Source organism: Eumetopias jubatus, unplaced genomic scaffold, assembly GCF_037043125.1.
Source record: "Eumetopias jubatus isolate StellerSeaLion01/CBP00866 unplaced genomic scaffold, mEumJub1_p1.0 scaffold_16, whole genome shotgun sequence".
In the NCBI taxonomy this organism is placed as follows: Eukaryota; Metazoa; Chordata; class Mammalia; order Carnivora; family Otariidae; genus Eumetopias; species Eumetopias jubatus.
Genome location: NW_028274822.1, coordinates 23,470,327 through 23,481,978, shown reverse-complemented (window position 1 = coordinate 23,481,978; position 11,652 = coordinate 23,470,327). Strand labels below are relative to the sequence as shown.

The 11,652-nt window shown below is 39.4% G+C and overlaps 1 pseudogene; it reads left to right on the top strand.

The window, feature by feature from the left end:
- Positions 1-410: 410 nt before the first annotated feature.
- On the top strand, positions 411-1,904 carry LOC114204933 (cyclin-A2-like; annotated as a pseudogene).
- The last annotated feature ends 9,748 nt before the right edge of the window (positions 1,905-11,652 follow it).

The window sequence follows — 11,652 nt, the reverse complement described above, 5'->3', positions numbered from 1 at the left end:
TTGAGGTTTTGATTGGATTTTCCTGATGCCAAGCGATGTTGAGCACTTTTTCATGTGTCTGTTGGCCATTTGGATGTCTTCTTGGGAAAAATGTCTGTTCATGTCTTCTGCCCATTTCTTGACCGGATCATTTGTTCTTTGGGTGTGAGTTTGATAAGTTCTTTATAGATTTTGGATACTAGCCCTTTATCTGATATATCATTTGCAAATATCTTCTCTCAAGGGCACCTTTAGCCCTCCTTGCCCCTCAGTGCCTGTCTGTGCCTTTTGCAACCTTGTGTGTGTGTGTGGGTTGTCCTGCATGATCCCAACCTCGCAGGTGGCCAGCACTTCTTCAGGGGGGGTCTGTGGGATGGAGTACACACTGCTTGGCACAGCAGGCCAATCAAGCCGGAGTCCTGGGAGCAATGATGTTGGGCAGCTCTGCATCTGGGCCTGTGGCCCTCAAGGCAGGCTGGGCGCTGCTAACATTGCTGCACACAGTGCTCCAAGAGGACCAGGAGAATAGCAACCCCGAGAAGAGAAAGCAGTGCCCACCCAGCAGCCCCAGACCCAGGGGCCCGCATGGTCCAGCACCGCAACCAAGGCCCGAGACATGACGGGTTGCCCCTCTTAAGGATCTTCTATAAATGATGAGCATGTTCATGTTTCTCCCTGGAAAGCAAACAGTAAACAGCCTGCATTTACCATTCATGTGGAAGAAGCAGAAGAGACTCACAAGAGACTTAAAAGATGGAGACTTTAGCTCCATCTAAAAAACAGAACATGAAAAGGTCCTGGCTTTTAACTCAGCTATTACTTTCTTGGATCAAGAAAATCACTGGTACCTCTTGATTATCCAATGGATGGTAGCTTTGAGTCACCACACACTGTGGACATAACAATTCTACTAGAAGATGAAAAGCCAGTGAGTGTTAATGAAGTGCCAGACTACCCTGAGGACGTTCACGCTTACCGCAAGGAAATGGAGGTGAAATGTAAGCTGACCCTGGGTTACATGAAGAAACAGACAGCCAGCCCTCACAGCAAGAAGGCTATCCTTGTGCACCGGTTAGCTGAAGTAAGAGAAGGATATAAACTACAGGATGAGACCCTGTATTTGGCAGTGAGCTACACTGATAGGTTCCTCTCATCCATGTCTGTGTTGGGAGGAAAACTTCAGCTTGGGGGCACTGATGCTATGCTGTTAGCCTCAAAATTTGAAGAAATCTACCCCCCTTCTCCGAAGTAGCAGAGTCTGTGGACATTATAGGTGATACCTACACCAAGAAACAAGTCCTGAGAATGAAACACCTAGAGTGTTTTTTTTTTTAAGATTTTATTTATCGGAGAGAGAGAGACAGAGATAGGAAGAGAGAGCAGGAGCAGGAAGAAGAGGGAGAAGCAGCCTCCTGCTGAGCAGAGAGCCCAACATGGAGCTCGACCCCAGGATCCTGGGATCATGACCTGAGCCGAAGGCAGACGCTTAACCGACTGAGTCACCCAGGTGCCCCCGCAACACTGAGCTTTGAATGAGCTTTGCTTTTGACCTAGCTGCACCTACAGTAAATCAGTTTCTTGCCCAATACTTTCTTCACTAGCAGTCTGCAAACTGCAAAGTTGAAAGTTTAGCAGTGTTTGGAGGAGAATTAACTTTGATGGATGCTAACCCACACCTCAAGTATTTGCCATCAGTTATTTGCTGGAGTGGTTTTTCATTGAGCGTTCTACACAATCACAGGACAAAGCTGGCATGAACCTTTAGTTTGAAAGACTGTGTGTATACTCTGGAAAGTCTTCAGCCCTGTCTCATGGACTGTCACCACACTTACCTCAGAGTACAACAGCCAATAAGAGAAAAGAACAAAAGTTCAAAGCATCATGGTGTTTCTCTCCTCAGCCTCCCAGAAACACTAAATGTGTAACAAAGAAAGACTGCTTTTGTTTTCTAAGATGTAAACCACTCAGAGTAGATGGTGTATAGTTTTTCTAAAGTTTTACATTTATAATCATGTCTGAATACAGAAGTTATGGTCAACTACAAATTGTTTTAATTTGTATATCTTTTGTACATGTAACTATCTTAGATATTTGGCTAATTTTTTTTAAAAGTAGGCTCCATGCCCAACATGAGGCTTGAAATCATGACCCTGAGATCAAGAATCTCATGCTCTACTGACTGAGCCAGCCGGGTGCCCCAACATTTAGCTAATTTTAAGTGGTTTTGTTAAAGTATCAATGATGTCAGCTGTCAGCATCGTAAGCATTAATAAATGGATTTGGAAAAATTGAAAAGAAAAAAGGGAGAAAGGGAAGAAGTTGCACAACTAGTTACCAAACAGGTAATTAAACGAGACATTCTTGGCTTTTTACTGCTGTGTTAAGACACACACACGCGTGAGCGCACACATATGCGCATGCACATACATACCCTTCAGAGTTCATGGGCTGGTCTGTTGGGAGGAAAACAGGTCACTTTGTTGGAAAGAACCCAGCCTTGGCAGTTGCATTAATCCATGCTCAGGGATCAGCCAATTTCTCCCACGCGTGGGATGAATAGGGTTATTCAGGAAAGGGTGTCTGGGCAGGAAATGGGGGAGTTGTGGCTAACAGAGCTGGGCTAGCCCCTGAGAGTGGAAGGGAGATGTGTCATCAGAACAAATGAGCATCAGCAGGGTGAGGGAGAGGCCAAAGGTGCTTGTAGAAGGTGAGTGAGAAGGAAATGAAGAGTTTTGACCTGTTATCAATTAGCAGGGTTCTCAGGGCAAAGCCATAAGCAGAGATGGGCTACGGGTCCTGTATTGCACTCATCACCGAGCCCTCCATGGAAGAGATGCGTCCCTGTGACCTTTGGCCTAGAATGACGCATTTTGTTATTGCCTTATTCTCTTCAACACCATTACCAATGTTCCCCACTATTTCTCAGCACTGGGAGGAAAGAGCCAGTATTGAGGATCTATAATGGCTAGTAAAACATTAAAATTCCAGATGCCTTTAGCTTCTGTCTCAGGACACCCAGTTCAGTGGAAATAGAAAATCTGGAAATTTCTGTTCACTGAGGGGGTGTTTCTATATTGGAGACATGACAGCACCCAACTTGCGGTGGGAACTTTGGTGAGATTCTTTCCTCAGCCCACAGTGTAAGCCTTCCCTTTGAACTCAGGAGTGTTTCCTCGATCACCCAAACTTGTTCCCTCTGTGCTACAATCACACATGTTTTTAAACAAAGCAATCAAGGGCTTTGGTCTCTTGGGATGCAGGCTGTGTTCTTGAGGAACAACCTGTTTTCTGGAACAACCTGCAGATATCTGGGAGAGGAGCAGCCTCTGGGACAGATAGTGAAGCACGTGGTCAGGCAATGGGTTTGCTTGCCCTGGGGGTTTAGACCCCTGTCTTCCCCATGAGGGACGTACCTTCAGATCCTCACATTTGTGCATATTGGTAAGATGACACTGATTTCATTCCTAGGATCCTATGTCCATATTTCTAGTAATGTCTAAGTTTCCCAACTGAGCTGGTAGAAAAGAAATGTGATCTTTGGAAAGTGAAGACAATCCATATGCACTAGGGGTGAGCTTGTGGCTATCTATAATGACAAGCATAATGACATTTTCCCTGTAGTAAGTATAAGTACCTTTATATACTATCAATATTACTAATATAATAAGAGTTATTAATTGAACACTTACTATGTGCCTGGCACTAATGTCAAGCACTTTAAAAATATAACATAACATTTATAATAACCCCATGAGGTAAATACTAATATTATCCCTGTTTTATAGATGAGAAAAGTGAGGCTTAGTTTAAATAACTTTCCCAAAGACTCATAGCTAGCAGGAGGCAGATTCCACTAACCTAATTCCAGAATGCCACCTCTTAGCCTCTCTGTTATAATCACCCCTGTCCACACAACTAAAAAGTGAAGGAATGGGGGTTCAAACTCAGGCAATCTGACACAGGGTCCTCACCTTTCTCAGGCATTATGTTTATAGTTTTGTTTGTGTTTACACATATTTTCACCAGATGTGCTGAATCAAGTGCTAGCTCTTTCTTCTGGGGGACAGGTGGAAGTCAGAAGAATTCATTGTCTATTGCTTAGTAGCTATGGACTTGTTGATGTAGATTAGTTATATGTAGTTATGGGAAAATGAGACTTTGTATTTACTGTATTTAGATGTAGAAATAGGCACGTTTTAAAATTCATACTTGTAAACAAATGTGGCAGCAAGAGTGCAATGGTATCTATTTCAAACACTAGCAAGTCACACTGACATTTTTGAGACCGCATTAACAATGGATTCAGCTCTAAGAGGGAAAAGAAAAATGCAGTCAATGGAGTGACGTCATTGTCAACGATGTCTTACCTGAAATGATAAACTTATTAACATTATGTCTGATTTATGAACAATTTAATCTATGACTTTTCAGTCATCTAAAATATTTCATATTTCAGACTTGTTTGGTCAGATCTGTACTATAAGAAATTAACAATGTAAGGAAACACACAGGGTTTATAATTTGTGATAAAAATTAGAAATTGTCAAATGCAGCTTACTTGTAACATTTTCTTTCACATGATTGACCAGCAGATAGGTTTTCTGTTTAGCTACAAAGTGAAGGGGTTTACAACACCGTTTCTGGAAAAAAGGAATTTGAGATCCAAGTAATCTGCCTCATAATTTTCCTTTAATGCAAACAAAGTGAATGCATTCTCTGATTTAATTTTTTCCACTCTCAGAGAGGTGACTTATATCATTCTATTTCCACAGCATTTGCCAGAAGTTTATTTAAGCCATGTCTTAGTTTGAATCTAAAATTCCACAAAATAAAGGACCAGATAGGCCCTGGGCAAAATGATGAAGTAGGATTCTGTAGATCCTGAGTTCAGTCTCTTGACCTTCCACCCCCTGTTTATATCTGTACATTCTGTAAGCCCTTTGGAAGGGTGCTGAGGCCTCCAAGGTCGCGGTCCGTGTGATGGTAGCTATTCATTCAACAAGTTTTTTCTGCCTTCCAGACACATGGTAGATTGCCCTTCCTGACTTCTCTGGAGTCTGGTGGGGCCATGTGACCAGTTCTGGCCAATGAGTTACATTTGGATGCGTGTGTCATTTCTTATCAGAGCATTGCATTGACGGTGCACCGCCCTCCAGAGCTCTCTTTCCCTCTGCCCCTCTTTTCCTCAGCAATGAGCGTTATACAGCTGTCCTAATAGTCTGCTTTGTAGAATGGGGGTGTCATGGAAAAGAGCTGACACAGGAATTATGTAATGTGAGCAACTTTTTTATTCATTTTAAACCACTAAGATATGAGGAGGCGGGGCACGGGATATTACCAGAACGTAATAAGCAAGGCTGGCATGGGGCCAGTATTACCTGTTAGATGCGTGGAATAACCAAATCCAAGAATCATCAAGATAGTCCTAAGGAACAATAAGGTGGTGGGATCAGGAGACTTTCCTTTTATATTAAGCTTTACTATAAGGCTATAGTCATTAAAACAGTGCAGTACTGTTAATATCATAGATAAAATACACAATGAAAGAAAAAAACCCAGACCTCAGAAGGAGCCCTAAGTGTACTGGGGAAATTCTGTATTTGACATAGGTAGTGTTGTGAATCACTAAGGAAAAATAGAATAGTCAAAAAATGGTGCTGGAAAAGTTGGTGTTCCATATGAGGAAAAAATAAAGTTAGCTCCCTAACTCATACACAAAAACCAGTTCCCAAATGGACTAATGAGTTAGATATGAAAGGTAAAATTTTAAAACTTTATTGAAAGCTTTGAGTAGGGAAAGAATTCTTAAAAGAGATAAGATTGATAAGTTAGATTACATTAAAATTAAGAAATCAAACCTTCCATCAAAATATATGGAAAGATAAGCCATATACAGCAATGTATATAACTTGCAGAGGATTACATATCAGAAAAAAAGATAACTGAATGATAATTCACCTCATAGGCATAAGATCACAGCCATTTCACAAAAGAGGAAGCACAAATGCAAAGAGAGATAAGAAAAGACCCTCACATATCATTAGTTATCAGGAGAATGTAAATTAAGTGCACATAAAATCTCAAAAATTATGAAGTTTGCCAATACCAAGTGTAGAGGTGGGTGTGATCTATGGGAATTCTCATGCACTCTTTATAGGAGTGTAAGTTGGTACAATTACTTTGGAAAACAATTTTTTCATTCTTTTGTAAAGCTGAACATTACTGAGCAATTTCACTCATGGCTGTCACAAAGAAATACTTTAAATATGCATACTAAGATGCAAGCGATGGTACCATCATGGAAAACAGTGTAGAGGTAAGAGATATGGGGAGATGTTGGTCAAAGGCTAGTGATTATAGTTAAAATACTATATTTTATGCTTGACATTTGCTAAATTAAATGTTCTCACTGCACCCACACAAAATGATAATGATGTGAGGTGAAGGATATGTTACTTAGCTTTATTGTGATAATCTCACAAAGTGTGTGTGTGCGTGTGCGTGTGTGTGTGTGTGAGTGTATCTTAAAACATCATGGTGTATACCATAAATACATACAAGTTTTATTTGTCAATTATAGCTTGATAAAAGCTAGGGGAAAAAAAGACATGCAAGAATGGTCTGACTAGCATTGTTTGTAAGAGCAAAAATCCTGAAACAATCAAAATGCCATTGACAGGAATATGTTTAATTGTGGAATATCTTTTCAATGTGGGTGAAACTCAATGAATTTAACATTGATGCATCATTATAGATGACTATTTGCAGAATGAGAAAAATAAGTCATAGAATAATACATACAGCATGGTAACATTTTAAAAATGCCTAAAAACAAGAGCAACTGAACAATATTTGAGAAGGAAGCTAGGGAATGAATGATCTAGGGAAAGGGCATATAAAGAAATAATGATTTTGCTAATATTCCAACTCTTAAGCGGGTGATAGGTCTGTACATGTTCATTTTTATTATACTTTCTCCATTATATATGTGTCACATATGTAACAAATCATATATATATAACATATATAAAAATAATCGTTCTCATATATGTCTTTCCCCCCCAAAGATCTTCTGTAGGAAGAATTTTTCAAATAAGTGTCCAGTGAAGTTTAAACAAAAGATATCTCTTCATTGGGAATCTCTTTCCAGCAACATGGAAATTCTTCACCATCTAAGCACTTTTTTTCCAACATTTTTTAAATTTCTGATTTCAGTGTTCATGAATGCCTCTGAAATAGTAAGTAACAGAAAAACTCAAATAGTAAATAACAGAAAAAATAGTAAATAACAGAAAACTGGCAACCTATTCTCTTCCTCCTCTTCTTGCTTCTCTCTTTTCTTTCCATTTTCTTTAATTGCAGCCCAATTATTGATCATTTGTTGCTTTATAGTTGTTACTGATTTTTCTTACTAGGGTATATATAATTTCTAGGACATTTTCCTCTAACATACTTAATTTTTTCCAACATGGAACACCTTCCTCAGATGATAGCTTGTCTTTTCAATATTTTCATTCAACTCTTCAGATAATTCTTCCACGCCTCTGTGTCAGAGCTTGGAATTTCCCTGGAACTCCACAAACTATAATAGCCAACATTCATTATGCTCTAAGTTCTAGTCTAAGTTTTCCCTCATTCACTCCTCATGAAAACCCTACCACCTTATCCCCATATTGCAGATGAGAAAGCTGAGGCATAGAGAGGTTAAAAATCACAAATGACAAAGCTGGAATTCAAACCAAGCCATCTAGTTACAGATTCCACGCTCTTAACTAACTACCACATCATCATGACGCCCTTTTGATTTTAAATCAACCAGTTTTCTGTCTGAACCAATAATATTATTTATTGCTTACAGTAACAACTTTTCCATTGGGTATCTTTCAACTCCCCATTATTGAAATCTCTCTCTAGATAAGATGTGTGCCTTTACCAAGGTTTGTCCCTGATTTTCAGGTATTTGATTGGCTCTATCAGATCCTGGAACCTGCAAGGGTAACTAGTCTAGCCTGCTAGACTAGTTTGGGGTACAAATAAAGTCCTGTTTCTTTTTCAAAAACCAATTAAACTTAATTTTTCACTGCATGTGTAATAAACTTACATGATTGAAAATTCCAAAAATATAGAAAAGATTATATAGTCTGAGATATTTCCCTCCTGCATCTTTTCACCCAGCCACCCAGATTCTGTCCCCCATGCAATAAACCTTATCAGTTTCTTGGACCCTGCAGAGAGAACATTTTACATATAAGTAAATATGCATATTTTAAAAGCCCTTTTGAATACTGAACATTCATTTTGCACTCAGTTTCATGTCAGGTACTATGCTAACCCCTTTCATTTGATCCTTCCAACAACTCAAAGAAGTAGGTTTTGCTATATCCCCATTTTGTAGATGAGGAAACTGAGACAGAGAATCACACAACTGTACAAAACACAGCTTTAAGAGAGTGTTTTGAGAGAGTCTGACTCTAAAACCCAGTGCTGTTCGTTGCTGCGATATATTGCCTCTCCATGCTGAATCTTTTTATGAGATAAATGAGATAATATAGTCCACATAGGAGAAAAATTAACTCCATTTCTCTGCAGAGAATAAAATATATACTTTATTTCTTTTTGAAAGCATCTTTAGTGAGATATAATTTATATACCATAAAATTTACCCATCCATAACATCTATCCATTCAAATGTACAATTTAAGGATTGATAGTATATTCACAGAGTTGTGCACCCATCACCACCATAGCAGTTTAGAACATCTTCATCATGCCAGAAAAGACACCCAGTACTCCATTAGTGGTCCCTCTCTATCCACTCTGCACCCCCCTCCCTAGCCCTAGGCAAGCACTAATATACTTTCTGTCTCTATGGATTTGTCTATTCTAGACTTTTCACATAAATGGAAGCATATAATATGTAGCATTTTCTACTGAGTTCTTCCACTTAGTATAAGGTTTTCAAATTAATTGCTCAATCCCTGACATGTGCTTTTAGCAGGCACTTAATATTTCCATCTTGTGGACTTTTCTCTGTCTCCAACTTCCCAATTGGTTCATACTTCTGGTGTAATAACTGGAGAAACAGGTCAGCCCTGCTGGTGCTTTTGTGGCTCCTATGTGATATCTCATTTGAAGGCTAGTCTTCCATATTCTAAGTGACTCTTCTAGATCATGGAATGATGCTTTTGCTCATCCAGATCCTGCTTGTAGTGCCACATGCTTGGTCTCTAGGGCCTTTCTGCTGCTCTTGGTCACATTTACGTGCTCATCCATTGCTTTTTCAAAGCAGGAATCGTGGTATCAGGTGGCCGAATATAGAAGTGCATCTAGGTCCAGCCTGGACTGGAACACTCACATTCTTCTGATGGAACTGACACACCAGCACAGTCATGTTTCAGGGCCCTTCGGGTCTCCTTGGGCTAGTAGAACTTGGATCAGACAATCCTAGTCTTCACTAAAGTCTTTCTTAACTTTGGATTTAAGGGAGCAGGTGTTGGCAGGGATGGGTGGGGGAGGTTGTCTTTGTTCCTTCCCTCTCAAAATGCCTTGAGAAAAATCATTCAGCTTACTATACCTTCTTTTGGCATCAGTTCTACACTTCAAAAGCCTACCTTGTTAGGAGATTAAAAAACATCTGTTATATACACTTCTAGAACAATGAGTGCCTGTCAGATAAGGAAGACCCCATAAATTCTTCCTTCACTAAGGAAGACCCTTTCCAAGGTGACTTGCTTGGTCCAAACTAGGCAAAGAAGTGGCTTCAGCCCCCCTATTACACAGTGTAAGATTTTCCAACTGATAAATAATTCCTTTTCTTTTCTTTTCTTTTTTTTTAAAGACTGTCTATTGCATTGGCTCAGTGCTCTTCATAGTCTCCAGATATGTTTCCTTGAACTTCAGAATTGTGTTTGTGCATTGAGTGTGACAGTCTGGACTTGGAAGTTTGCTCATTCACATTCATTTCTCCTACCACAAAGTTAAACTCTCATGTTTCCTTTTCAAAGAGATTGATTGTCTTGCCTTTTATTGCGGGTAGTTTTGACATTCTGTGTATTTTGCCAAATTTTCTTTTTCTTTGACACAGTAAAGAGCAAGTCATTTAAAAGTGTACAGAAAATTTGCAAAGATAAAGTATAGAGTGATTTGAAGGAGACTGACTTACTCTAAGCACACCGGCCGACAATGTTAGCTGAGTTATTGCCAATGGTGGTGAGCACGTCAGGCTGCCCAAGCATTGCTTGCAGAACTTGGAAGCCATCAATATGGGGTTTGGTCTTTACTGTGGTGTAAAAGTAGGGGGCATCACAATTCAGCAGCTTTAAATTCGGGGTCGCCTGTATTAGAATAATGTGACATGTATCTGGCATGGGAGAAGGTTTACTGTGCTTTGTTGAGTTTTTTTGCTTCTAGTTACCTGCAAGGTGAGTCTACTTTTATTATAATGGATCTCAGCCATTCTAGGAGAGCAAAGAGAAGCCAGATGAGGGAAGAAATTATTTTTTCTTGAGGAGTAAAGTAGCTATTCCACATGTATGATTTATGATTGTTTATCATGACACATTATTGACTATATCGGCCCCAAACCAGCCTTCATTTTCTGGTTAAGATTTAGAAAGAGCCACATCTTCTCTGTGCCCCCACAACATGGCAGAGAGTTGCCCAGGGAGGACTTCAATGGTTGGATTTCCTCTGCCAGGCTTTCCAGGGTGAGGGAGTGCACAGACCAGACAGGAAGCACAGTGAACCCTGTTTTACCTCTGTGCCTGAACTCCTTCTTCAGGCAACGTGCTATACTAGGCCATTTTCATATATGGAAACAGAAAATTAGAAGCCATATTTTTCTAGGTCACAATGGTGGCTGAACTATTGCAATAAATCTCAACAGATTTAAAGAGAATAGGAATGAAAAAGAAGACTTAACCCAAGTGACTAGAGGAATAGAAAGCCTCGGACTAGTTCATTATCCTTTGTTTTGAAGATAGGAGAGGAGGTTAAAGGATATTTACAAATCAGTTACCATAAAATGGCCAATAAGCAAGAATTTTAGCCAAGTGGGACAAATGTTTTTTTGAAATTATATCTGTACATATTCTGAATTAGTACATTAAATTTCTCACTACTTATTTGCTGAAAAGGATAAACCCTCCTGTGCTGACCTGCCACTTAAGTACAAATATTTATGGCTATCTCCTGTGGAATGTGACCCTTAACCATATGTCTTTGATTATTGTAAAACTTTACATTTTTTTGTTAAGAAATCTTATTCATTATAAGTTCAAGAAGAAAATGTAATTTATTAGAAAATGTTACAGAAATTGAATTAATTCACCTCAGTTTTAATGTATACACTCTGATGATGAACTCAGTGCTTATAACATGGTTGACTTTACTCTGTCACCTTAGTGTATAAATGGCGAGAATTCACTTGTTGATAGAAAGCATAAACGTCCCTTAGTTTGGCTTTTCTTCCTCTGCCCCTTGAGCAAAACAAGTTAGGGATCCAAACAGATTCATTTCCAACCACATTTGAAATTTGTTTTGTTCTTGCTTGATGCTATTATTTGTAGTCCTCATAAAACCCCTGAGAAACAAATGGCACCATCTCCAAGGGAAAAATCTCCTGTGAAAACGGAGGGTTGAGAGTATAAGCCCTGGTCCAAGAAACACAGAAGG